This window comes from Zingiber officinale, chromosome 5A, assembly GCF_018446385.1.
Source record: "Zingiber officinale cultivar Zhangliang chromosome 5A, Zo_v1.1, whole genome shotgun sequence".
Lineage (NCBI taxonomy): Eukaryota > Viridiplantae > Streptophyta > Magnoliopsida > Zingiberales > Zingiberaceae > Zingiber > Zingiber officinale.
The window spans coordinates 73,888,999-73,901,039 of record NC_055994.1 but is presented as its reverse complement, the minus strand read 5'-3'; the positions used below and the strand labels follow the sequence as shown (position 1 = coordinate 73,901,039).

The window sequence follows — 12,041 nt, the reverse complement described above, 5'->3', positions numbered from 1 at the left end:
ACATCAAGTTTGACTTGATGAATTGCCACTTCATGGAGGATGACTCATCCTACATGGCAGCCACATCATCTCCACCTCATGAGGTGTGCCACCTCATGGAGGTTACACCTCCCATTCCATTTAATGTGGCCGGCCACATTAAATGGGGAGGTTACATGTGTGTGGTCGGCCACACTAATGGTGTAGGAGGTTTCATTTTGTGTCATTCAAGTGGTGTTGAATGCTTCTCCTTCCTCCTAGCTCTCTTCCTCCTTTCTCTTGCTGTTGCCGTGAGCTTTCATGGAGGGAGAAGGTGTATGAGTTGTGTTCCAAGAAAAGGGTGAAGTGAAGGTCACAAAGGAGGGTACCTAGAGGATTATGTGAGATCCCTTTTCTTTCTCTCCTTTCTCTCCTTTTTAAATCCTACCCGAGAGCCCTAGAAAGTGCTAGCACACTTGGGTGCTCTCTTCTCCATCCTTGTGTGTTAGAGAACACACCTTGTTCGTGTGGATATCACTAGAGAGTTGTCTACGTTGACAACTTCGAGATCCGGCGTACCGTTGGACGAGCGGGATTTGCGAGGGCACGCTTCGAAGGTAAAATGTTTTTCCTTTGTAGATCTACTGTAGATCATAGTTTAAAACTCGTACTCGTGTTTTCGGAAAGTTTTCTTCGCACGAGATCCAATGGCTAGGGTGTTTCGGGGTTTCCGCGATGCGAAACGCGGTTTTCGCGACGCGAAAACGCGGTTTTCGCGGCCCGAAAAACCCAACAGTGGTATCAGAGCCACGTGCGAAGCGAGTACGAGTTTAGATTCATATTTTTATGAAAAATATAGATCTGTAAACATTCTGTGAATTTCCTAATTTTTATGATTTTATGGGTATTTTTCTCGTAGAAGCGAAGCACAAGTGTTTTTACACTTGTAGGCTTCGACTACCGAGAAGAATTTTCCGAAATGACAATGTTTCGACCCAAATTGTTTTGGGACAGTGGACTTAGGCGCTATAGGACGCTTAGGAGAAACTCGCGATGGTTAGATCGCGGGTAGGGGTACTGCCCCTAACCCCGCAAGGGGATTTGCTCCGCGATTGCGCCCGAAATCGCTAATCGGGACCGCCGGGAAAAATTTACTCATAAAATCTGTAAAATTATGAAAAATTACAGAAAAATTACAGAAATATATAATTTTGAATTATATATTAATTTTGTGATAGGTATGGCCCAAAAACCCAATTTGATTGGACAATATGTGTTGTAATTCATAATACGGCCTACGTGTCGTTATGTGATGTGCGTGCTTGTATTTTTATTTTTTTATTTTATTTTCACGACCTGCGCGTCGTGCCTTTCTCATATATTCTGGTTGTAAATTAGATTTAGACTCGAATGTAACTCGAGTTTCAAAATTGTAATGTACAAAATTGGAGCTGTGGAAGGTCCACTCAAGACGAAGTTACGATGAGGGCGCGAGCAACACGAGGTGGTCAAAGGAAGGAGCTTGAGAAGCTGTTGACCTTAGGTTGACCATCCGATCTTCTCATTGGCTTGAGAAGATCGTAGTAGGGCCATGACATAATCACAAAATTATTTGATTAATTATTTAATTAATTGTTTTGTGTGTATGTGATGCATGCTAGTTAATTAAGTAATTAATTAGTGCCTTACGATTAGATTAGATCTAAGTCGTGCACATGATGCACCCTTCGATTAGATTAGATCTATCGCGTATATGATACGCATCATCGTTTAGATTAGATCTAAATCATGCCAACTCGTAATGCCTACCATGTCGTGATACCTACCACTATCTCGATTGCATGTAGTTGTTGAACTGCCAAAGCAGAGCAACACATACTATCTTGGTAGGGTACGGAGGAACAATCTTGGTCCCGCCTATCAACGCATGGGTGAGTACAACTCAATTAGATTGAGTATTCCTAGTTAACTCGGTTGGATCGAGTATAACTATAGGCATTCTTCCAACGGTTGGAAAGATAGGTTAAAATCACATTTATATTAACTCTCGGGCGTATTAGCCAAAGCTAACTTGAGTTTTAATATAAATGTGGATTTTATCCTATAAACAAGAGTTGCATAGAGATGTAATTGGTAATCGTTACCTACCAATCATACTAAGTCTTGGGCGTATTAGCCAAAGCTAACTCAAGGGTTAGTATGATGTGGATCTTGTCCCACGTGAATTATAGAATTCAGTGGGAGCATCATTTAGTTAAAGGCCTAATTAAATGATTAAGAATATGATACTTATTTCTACATTTATTTCTGTTGTAGAATTTCCATGACGTCGAATACGAACACCTTCTCTCTGCGATCTGTCCTTAAGAAGGACAAGCTCAACGGAGCAAATTTCCTGGACTGGTACAGGAACCTGAGAATAGTTCTCACCCAAGAACGTAAACTGTACGTTCTGGAGCAGCCCATTCCGGAGGCTCCTCCTGCCACTGCCACGCGAGCAGACCGAGATGCTTACAAGAAGCATCAAGATGACGCATTAGATGTGTCCTGTCTTATGCTCGCAACCATGAACTCAGAGCTTCAGAAGCAACATGAGTTGATGAGCGCTTACGATATGGTTGAACATCTTTGTCACCTATATCAAGGACAAGCAAGGCACTGGAAGAGGAACTCCAAAGAATACCTGGAAGATCTTAAGAAGAAGAGAAATAAGATTTCTACTTCAGGTATACATGTTATAGAAGTCAACCTCTCTATTTCTTCATCGTGGGTATTAGATACCGGATGTGCTTCGCACATTTGTACTAATGTACAAGCGCTGAGAAATAGCAGGGCATTGACGAAGGGTGAGGTAGACCTATGAGTAGGCAATGGAGCACGGGTTGCTGCTATTGCTGTAGGAACTTACCATCTATCTCTGCCCTCTGGGCTTGTACTAGAATTAGATGATTGTTGTTATGTGCCTGCCTTGACTAAGAACATAATTTCAGTTTCTTGTTTGGACAAGAAAGGATTTTCATTTATAATAAAGAACAAATGTTGTTCCGTCTATTTAAACGATATGTTCTATTGTAGTGCACCTCTGATAAACGGACTCTATATTCTAGACCTTGAGAGCCCTATCTATAACATAAATACCAAGAGGTTCAAGTCAAATGACCTGAACCAAACCTATCTTTGGCACTGTCGCTTAGGTCATATAAATAACAAGCGCTTATCCCAGCTCCATAAGGATGGTTTGCTGGACTCATTTGATTTAGAATCATATGAGATATGCGAGTCATGCCTACGAGGCAAGATGACCAAGACTCCCTTTAGTGGGCACAGCGAGAGAGCAACTGATTTGTTAGGACTCATACATAGTGATGTATGTGGCCCTTTTAATGTTGCTGCTAGAGGCGGTTATAGGTACTTCATCACATTTACTGATGATTTCAGTAGATATGGTTATGTGTACTTGATGACACATAAGTCTGAATCCTTTGAAAAGTTCAAAGAATTCAAGAATGAAGTACAGAACCAGCTTGGCAAGAGTATTAAGATACTTCGATCAGATCGAGGTGGAGAATACCTTAGCCATGAGTTTCGTGACTACCTAGCTGAGTGTGAGATTCTATCCCAACTCACTCCTCCTGGAACACCACAGTGGAATGGTGTATCCGAAAGGAGGAATCGTACCCTATTAGATATGGTACGATCTATGATGAGTCACACTGATCTTCCGACATACCTTTGGGGCTATGCTCTAGACACGACAGCTTTTATACTCAACCGAGTTCCATCCAAGGCCGTGATAAAGACACCATATAGGATATGGACTGGGAGAGATGCCCAGGTATCTTTCATGAGGATTTGGGGTTGCGAGGCTTACGTTTGACGTCAAGTCTCAGATAAATTAGGACCCAAATCCGACAAGTGCTATTTCATTAGATATCCCAAGGAAACTAAGGGATATTACTTCTACATTCCCAGTCAGCACAAGGTAGTTGTGGCAAAAACTGGAGTCTTTCTAGAAAGGGACTTTGTTTCTAGAAATACTAGTGGGAGTGCGTTCGATCTTGAAGAAGTTCAAGATGCGAACAATAGCACTGATGCCTCGATGGAAATTGAACTGGAACCACAAAGTGTTGTGGATGATGTTGTTCCACAAGGAGTTGAGGAACAACAACCAGTTCATGTAGACATATCTCTTCGCAGGTCTGATAGGGTACGTCGTCAGCCTGAGAGATACTCATTTCTCTTGTCTGACCATGATGACATTGTGCTTATAGAGGATGAGCCTACCACCTATCAAGAAGCTGTGATGAGACCAGATTCCGAGAGATGGCTAGAGGCCATGAGATCCGAGATGGAATCCATGTACACCAACCAAGTTTGGACTTTGGTTGATCCACCTGAAGGGGTAAAACCCATAGGGTGCAAGTGGGTCTTTAAGAGAAAGACTGGCATGGATGTACTTATTTATAAGGGTCGCTTGGTAGCTAAAGGTTTCAAGCAGATTCATTGTATTGACTATGATGAGACCTTTTCTCCAGTAGCGATGTTTAAGTCCATTCAGATCATGCTTGCTATTGCAGCCTACCATGACTATGAGATATGGCAGATGGATGTCAAAACCGTGTTTCTGAATGGAAACCTGCTCGAGGATGTGTACATGACACAACCTGAGGGTTTTGTAGATCCACAGCATACTAGCAGAGTATGCAAGCTGCATAGGTCCATTTATGGACTAAAGCAAGCTTCTCGGAGCTGGAATCTTCGATTCAATGATGCAATCAAACAGTTTGGTTTCATCAAGAATGAAGATGAGCCTTGTGTCTACAAGAAGGTTGTAGGGGATATAGTTGTCTTCCTCATATGTATGTGGATAGCATACTACTCATTGGGAAGGACATCCCTATGCTTCAGTCTGTCAAGACCTGGCTAGGGAGTTGCTTCTCAATGAAGGACTTAGGTGAGGCATCCCGTATTCTAGGGATACAGATCTATAGAGATAGATCTAAGAGATTGCTTGGCCTAAGTCAGAGTACATACATTGACAAGATGCTCCTTCGGTTTGCCATGCAGAACTCCAAGAAGGGATTTCTGCCGATGTCACATGGCGTGAGTCTTTCGAAGACTCAAGGTCCCTCTTCTAGAGAGGAGAGAGACCGCATGGATTAGATTCCTTATGCCTCAGCCATAGGATCGATCATGTACGTCATGCTATGTACTCGACCTGATGTCTCGTATGCTTTGAGCATGACGAGATGATACCAAGGTGAAAGTCACTGGATAGCGGTCAAGAATATTCTTAAGTACTTAAGAAGGACTAAAGAATATTTCTTGATATATGGAGGCAATGATGAGCTAGTTGTAAAGGATGATGCTAGCTTCGATCGATCGGGATGATTATAGATCGCAATTGGGGTTCGTATTTTGCATTAATGGTGGTCTTGTGAGTGGAAGAGTTTGAGCGGGACACGATGGCATTCTCTGACGAGGTCGAGTATATTCTGCATCGGAGGCAAAGGAGGCGATTTGGATCCGCAAGTTCATCATCGAACTTGGGGTGGTTCTAACATCTGAACCCATTGAGCTCTATTGTGACAACAATGGAGCTATATATGCGAAGGAACCTCGCTCACACCAGCGGACCAAACACATACTACGGCGCTTCCATCTCATTCGAGAGATTATCGAGAGAGGAGATGTGAAGATTTGCAGAGTACCTACAGAGGCTAACATCGCAGATCCCTTGACCAAGACTTTGGCACAGAGGAAGCATGATGGTCACACTAGGTCATTTGGGCTTAGAGTCTACACTGATTGGCACTAGTGCTAGTGGGAGATTGTTAGCTAGAGCCCTAGAGCCAATCATTTGATGATTGTATATTGGACTTATTGTATCATATTCTATATATAAATAAAGGCATTTGGATTTTGGTTATTATACTTACTTGCATTTGTGTCAAATAAACTAAGTATAATAACGTCCTTGAGTAGAAGGTTCTTACCTATATCAATCGGTTAGCTGAACCGATAGTGAGATGATATAGGGAACACTACTCTTAATCATTCCTAGTCGAGTATTAACATTCAGGGACAATGTTAATGCAATAAGACTAGCATGTAGGTCAACTCGATGACTTGATCTCACAAGTCATGGATATAGAGATATCAAGTTGACACATGGGTATGCATTAGAGAATGTATACTGAATGACCCGCCATGAGAAAGTATCATGGATCGTTATATGAGTGTCATATACTTTCTCATGTGACTATTAGTATGACTACTAGTCCTTAGACCTGAAGTCACCATGGATCCCTACATAAGGAGTTATGTACTTTAGTTTCGTCAAACGTCACCCGTAACTGGGTGGACTATAAAGGCGATTACTGGGTATGTAACGAATTATGCAGAGGGATGTGAGTGATGTAGATGGGATCTATCCCTCCTATATGACGAGAGAGACATCGGTATTCTTGATAGAGTGATACCACGAAGTACATGGCCATGCCCAAATGAGTCAATATAGGATATTGAGCTCATTTGATTTAGTGAGTCTACTTGGAGTTCAAGATTTAGATTGGTCAGAGGATGACACGGTCTATGCCTCACATTGATCAATCTAGATGTCTAGGATAGAAGGACACTTGTCATATATTGTGAGGAGTCACAATTAGTAGTCACAAGGTGATGTTGGATCTCAACATTTCTTGTAACTTGGGTAGCAATGATGTATTGCTAGATGCCGCTCATTGCTTATGTTTTTAAAGGAGATTAGAAACATTGCCAACGTTACAAGAACCTATTGGGTCACACACAAAGAACAAGTGGATGGAGATTAGGTTCATAGGATGAACCAATTTGATTAGGTTCATATGATGCATCAAAGATTGGATTCGGATTAATTCAAATTAGACTTATTGAGTTAGACTCAATTAGATTCAATTGTTGAATGAGTCTAATTTAAATTTGATTCATTAAGTCAATTTATATTAATGAATTGAGATTCATTAGATTGAAATTGGCTTGAATCAAAGAATGAATTCAACTCAACATGGAAGAGATTTGGTCAATTTTGACTTGACCAAAATGGGAAGTTGAAACATCAAGTTTGACTTGATGAATTGCCACTTCATGGAGGATGACTCATCCTACATGGCAGCCACATCATCTCCACCTCATGAGGTGTGCCACCTCATGGAGGTTACACCTCCCATTCCATTTAATGTGGCCGACCACATTAAATGGGGAGGTTACATGTGTGTGGCCGGCCACACTAATGGTGTAGGAGGTTTCATTTTGTGTCATTCAAGTGGTGTTGAATGCTTCTCCTTCCTCCTAGCTCTCTTCCTCCTTTCTCTTGCTGTTGCCGTGAGCTTTCATGGAGGGAGAAGATGTATGAGTTGTGTTCCAAAAAAAGGGTGAAGTGAAGGTCACAAAGGAGGGTACCTAGAGGATTATGTGAGATCCCTTTTCTTTCTCTCCTTTCTCTCCTTTTTAAATCCTACCCGAGAGCCCTAGAAAGTGCTAGCACACTTGGGTGCTCTCTTCTCCATCCTTGTGTGTTAGAGAACACACCTTGTTCGTGTGGATATCACTAGAGAGTTGTCTACGTTGACAACTTCGAGATCCGGCGTACCGTTGGACGAGCGGGATTTGCGAGGGCACGCTTCGAAGGTAAAATGTTTTTCCTTTGTAGATCTACTGTAGATCATAGTTTAAAACTCGTACTCGTGTTTTTGGAAAGTTTTCTTCGCACGAGATCCAATGGCTAGGGTGATTCGGGGTTTTCGCGGCCCGAAAAACCCAACACATTTTGACTCAAGATGAGCTCTTCAATCATTTTCTCTAATCTAGAAATTTGATTGCTCTAAGAAGGTTGTTGTTGAAAATTTTGTTGCCTAGGCTGGAAACTTGGTCTAGCCCCCATAGATGGTCCTTGTTCTTGATTATTTCTATAAGAGAAATTTGGATGATTCTTCCACCCGAGGTTGTATATGTTTGAATATGGATTGTTCTGTCTCTGATTGTAACTAATGATGGCATCACACTGCTTAAGTTGATTAATTTGTGCAAAAATAGCTCCTAAAGGACATGAGTCTTGAGCATGATCAGAACTTCCACATGTTTCACAACAACATACTATGGCATTGACCGTGCTAGTATTTGCTCCCATATTTTCTAACTTCTTTGTATGAGAATTTAGTTTTGCAAACATCATAGTAATTGCATCCACATCAAATTTCCTGATGCTTTAGTTGGGTTTGAAAAGGAATAGCCTCCACTTCTTTTTGTGGCCCACTGATGATGATTTTGTTCTACACTTTTAATGATATCTTCGGCTTTATCCAAACTTTTATTCATAAGTGCCCCTCTAGTAGCAGAATCTAAGGACACTTTAGTATGATAATTGATGTCATTATAAAATGTATGCAACACCAGCCATTTCTCCAATCCATGATATGGCCATTGTCTGAGCATATTATTGTATCTATCCCATGCTTCAAATAAAGATTCTGAGTCTGACTATCTGAAACTTGCAATAAGATTTCTCATATGAGCAATCTTGCTTGGTGGATAGAATTTATCAAGGAATTGTTGCTCATATTGTTCCCAAGTGGTAATGTTATTTGCTGGTAGGGAATTTAGCCATTGTTTGGCTCTATCTCCTAAAGAAAAATCCAAACAATAATAATCTCACGACTTCGGATGGAACACCATTCATCTTCATAGTTCTGTAGATTTCATAAAAAAATTCTAAGTGTTGATTAGGATCTTCGTGTGGTCCACTCCCAAATTAATTCTATTGGAACATACTGATTATCGCATGCTTGATCTCAAAATTATTAGCTTCAACGGAGGGTCTTGTAATGCTAGAACGAAATCCTCTGGCATAAGGTGCTGCGTAATCTTTAAGCGGTTTGTTTGCCATATTTGAATGTACTTGTTCTTCTGAATGTCTTTGTGAGGTTCTCCTTTTATGAAAGGTTCTATCAATTTCGGGATCAAAAGGTAGTAGATCACCTATAAAGTTAGATCTTCGCATACAAGAACAAGATTATAGAATTTGATTCAAAAACAAAAAGAATAAAAGAATGCAAAGAAAAATTAAAGAACAGAATTACAAAACTAGTTACAAGTTAGATGTGAGAAAAGCAAAGAAAAGTTTAGTCTAACTCAAATGATAATCTCTAATGTTATAGACGCAGTCCCTGACAACGGTTCCAAAAACTTGTTACATCACCGCAAGTCCACAGTTCCGTCATCAGTAATATAAAAGATATCGTATCCACAGAGATTGGTTATAACCACTAAAGATATCTCAAAGAGAATTAGCTAAACAATCAACTAGGAATTACACATACTAAGAAACAACTAGAAAATGGAAATAGAAAAGTAATGTAGAAACTAAGTTTTATGAAAGTTCTAGGAGATTTGGTTTCTTTGTGATACTTATCAATGTAATATGATTTTACTAATTATATCCTCAATCATAATAAGTCATCGATTATCTCCTGCAGAAAACACCAACAAGGGACTTATATCTACACCTTAAGCAACTAAATAGTCATGATCCCTATGAAGTCCGTTAGTGGGGCAGCCTTGTCATGACACCCCTCGATCATACGACATAGAAATACATCACTAATCAATTCACATCAAGATATAGGAACATCTCATCTATCTATCCCACTTCTTTGTAGAGTCTTGTTTCACCATTCAAGGTGATCCCCAAGATGTTCGTTAATGGGGCAGCCCTGTCACGACGTTCCTCGGTCATACAATCTAGAGAATTCCTCTACAAGATCCACAAGTATTACAAACATCCAATCAAGAATGGTAATTAGATCCAAACACAACAATCCATACAAGATTGAATTGATACAAAATATAACAACATCATTGAAACAAGAAGTTGGTAAATCCTTGAATTTATACATCAATTCACATCACAAATACTCCCTCCATCCTAGAACAAGGAGATCTACTCCATGGAACAAAAGAAAAGATCAGAAGACAAGAAGATCGTAAACATTTTGATCCAAATCAAGAAGATAGAAAAGAAATACTTATCTAGAGACGACGAGTAATCTTCGGAACCAATCCTTGCTACCAGAGTCGAATCGGGAATGGAGACATCCTTAGATTACCGGATTGACACCCAAAAGATGGAGAAAAGCCTTCAAATTGGATCTCCCCAAAGGGAGAGCCTTCCCCTTTTTCAAAGAGGAAGAAACTCTTTATATAGAGCAGGGGGTTTGGGTGCCACACAACCCGTGTCATGGCCGTGTTGACGTCACATGGCCTCGCCTGCTTTGCTCTCATCCAGAGTCACATGGTTGTGTGATATTCACACATCCGTGCCATGCTTCGCTTTTGAATGGCTCACATGGTCATGTGGCACACACGACCGTGCCAATCTTGGTCTCTGAAAAGGTTGCATGGCCATGTGGCACACATGACCTTGCAATGCTTGGCCTCTGGAAGGGTTGCATGGTTGCGTAGATCTACATGGTCATGTTCTCTTTCTGCTTCAAAAGTGACACGACCGTGTGATACCACACGACCATGTCAGCCCCCTCTTTTGCTGATGCTGCACACCAGTCTGCTCCACATGGCCAAGACCATTTTCCATCTTGTTCCTTTGACATGGCCGTGTGGCACACATGGCTGGCGCTAACTTCCTTCGTTTGTTGATCAGATTTGCCATGAACATCATTTCCTCTCCAAATTTGACTCCTGTAAATAGAAAACACACAAGAGCATATCTCCGAACAAAGAAGAGTAAATATGCTAAAAGTAAAGCAAGGAGTATGAAAATGCATAGATAAAGCATGCATAAAATATAGGAATGTACGTCAAAACATGCTAAACAAGTGTATAAAACTAACGCACATCAGCCCGAATGGGAAAGACTAGTTGGGCCCAAAGATGCTTGGCCTTATCAAAACTATATCATATAAAGGATCACATAAAGGTCGACTGACCTAGGGATTCTATGCATGCGCCTAATGGACATAAATCCACTCGGGATAAGAGGCATCCTGCCTTACAAAGCTTCTAGCATACGTTCGGCCAAGCGAAGATCGAACGATGATAAGGGTACTTGTATGCGCCCGACCGGGCAAAGCCCGATTAGGCCTAAAGACACCCAACCTTATAAATCTTCTAGCATACGTTCGACTGAGCGAAGACCGAACCAGCATAAGGGTACTTGTATGCGCTCGACTGAGCCTAAAAGCGCTCGACCGAGCCTAAAGGCACTCAGCCTTATAAAGCTTCTAGCATATGTTCGGCCGATCGAAGACTGAATGAGCGTAAGGGTGCTTTTATGAACTAGACCGGGCAAAACCCAATCGATCTTAAAGGTACTCATCCTTATAAAGCTTCTAGCATACGCTTAGTCGAGCGAAGACTGAATGAGCGTAAGGGTGCTTGTATGCACTCGACCAAGTTAAGCCTAATCGAGCCTAAAGGCACTCATCCTTATAAAGTTTCTAGCATACACTCAGTTGAGCGAAGACCAAACGAGCATAAGGGTGCTTATATACACTCGACCAGGCAAAGCCTGATCGAGCTTAAAGGCACTCATACTCATAAAGCTTTTAGCATATGACCAGCCTAATGACCGGCCAGGATATATTTAACAAAATATATTCTTAATGTATGACTGACCAGGATATATTTAAAAAAAGATATTCTTAATATATGATCAGCTAAGATATATTTAATAGAAGGTATTCCTAATGTATGACCGGCCAAAATTATATTCAACAAAAAGTATTCTTAATGCATGATTGACTTTATGACTGACTGAGATATATTCAACAGAAGGTGTTCTCATTATATGTCTTGCCTAATAACTGGTCGAAATATATTTTACAGAAGGTGTTATCATAATACGACCGTCTTAATGATCGGTCGAGATATATTCAACAGGAGGTATTCTCAAGATACGACAGTCTTAATGACTAGCCAGTATATATTTAGCAGACAAGTAGTCAACAACTTCATGACAACCTGACAAACTTGTCAGAAAATATTCTCTCGAAACTTCTTCATTTATTAATCGATTACAGTGATATACTCTT

At 40.7% G+C, this 12,041-nt stretch overlaps 1 non-coding gene across 1 annotated transcript; it reads left to right on the top strand.

The window, feature by feature from the left end:
* Positions 1-8,401: 8,401 nt before the first annotated feature.
* LOC121983593 lies at positions 8,402-8,508 on the top strand. The gene has a single exon (XR_006112626.1). It is a non-coding gene; the product is annotated as a small nucleolar RNA R71 (small nucleolar RNA).
* Positions 8,509-12,041: the final 3,533 nt, after the last annotated feature.